We start from the raw sequence: 783 nt of genomic DNA, 5'->3' as shown, positions 1-783 counted from the left end.
GGGGTAGGTCTACTCAAGCACTCCTTAGTTTTTGCAGGAAAGTGTGCAAAACCTACTATCATACACTTAGTGAACCAAAAAAATATAAAAGCCACCCACATGCACAAATGAGAATGTCTTGCCTCAAACACAAATAATTCACAACACAATCACTGTCACATTTTAAATTCCACTCTTACATATGGGACAGAAGCTGAACACACTCCCCACTGCTAGCCAGCACACAGTAAACTCAGGGTATTGCGCACTTCTCTGTAGCTGCTAACAGGTGATAAGCCCAGGCCCCCTCCTCCCTCCCACACACACAACTTACATTATTACTTGATATATTAGTTTATCTTATCAACTATAAATTAGATAGATATTCATCCGTATATTAAGAAACCTCTTTTAATTAACAACGCAAGTACTATCTACTCAGGTATAACAGGGAGAGTTTGTGAGCATTTAAATACATATTTATCAGTGTGTTCTCTGTTCATGAATATTATTAAACAACTTTCATGAAAAAAACTCAAGGTCATTTTATCATTCATTCATTATCTTTAGCATATTTATAGTCACTTCTCAAAATAAAGTAATCTAGAAGCCCAAACAACAGGAGACATTCACAGAAGTAATGTTAAAACAGACCACTAATGATGCAAATACATGAGATGTGTAATGCTTAACATAACCAGGTGTGAATTCTGATTACGATTGTTGTGACCGTTACTGCAACTTACATGCATTAGTTAAAAGAAAATTGAATGTTTGTATTCATATGTGGTATATCAATTCACT

At 35.1% G+C, this 783-nt stretch overlaps 1 protein-coding gene across 1 annotated transcript in view; it reads right to left on the bottom strand.

Moving 5' to 3' along the window:
- The window catches only part of LOC119582327, a gene marked incomplete in the record, with an annotated part of 28,913 nt that overhangs the window by 20,312 nt on the left and 7,818 nt on the right, over positions 1 to 783 (bottom strand).

The sequence above is a fragment of the Penaeus monodon genome, chromosome 15, assembly GCF_015228065.2.
Source record: "Penaeus monodon isolate SGIC_2016 chromosome 15, NSTDA_Pmon_1, whole genome shotgun sequence".
In the NCBI taxonomy this organism is placed as follows: domain Eukaryota; kingdom Metazoa; phylum Arthropoda; class Malacostraca; order Decapoda; family Penaeidae; genus Penaeus; species Penaeus monodon.
The sequence above is the reverse complement of the archived record's forward strand: the minus strand, read 5'-3'. Positions and strand labels throughout refer to the sequence as shown.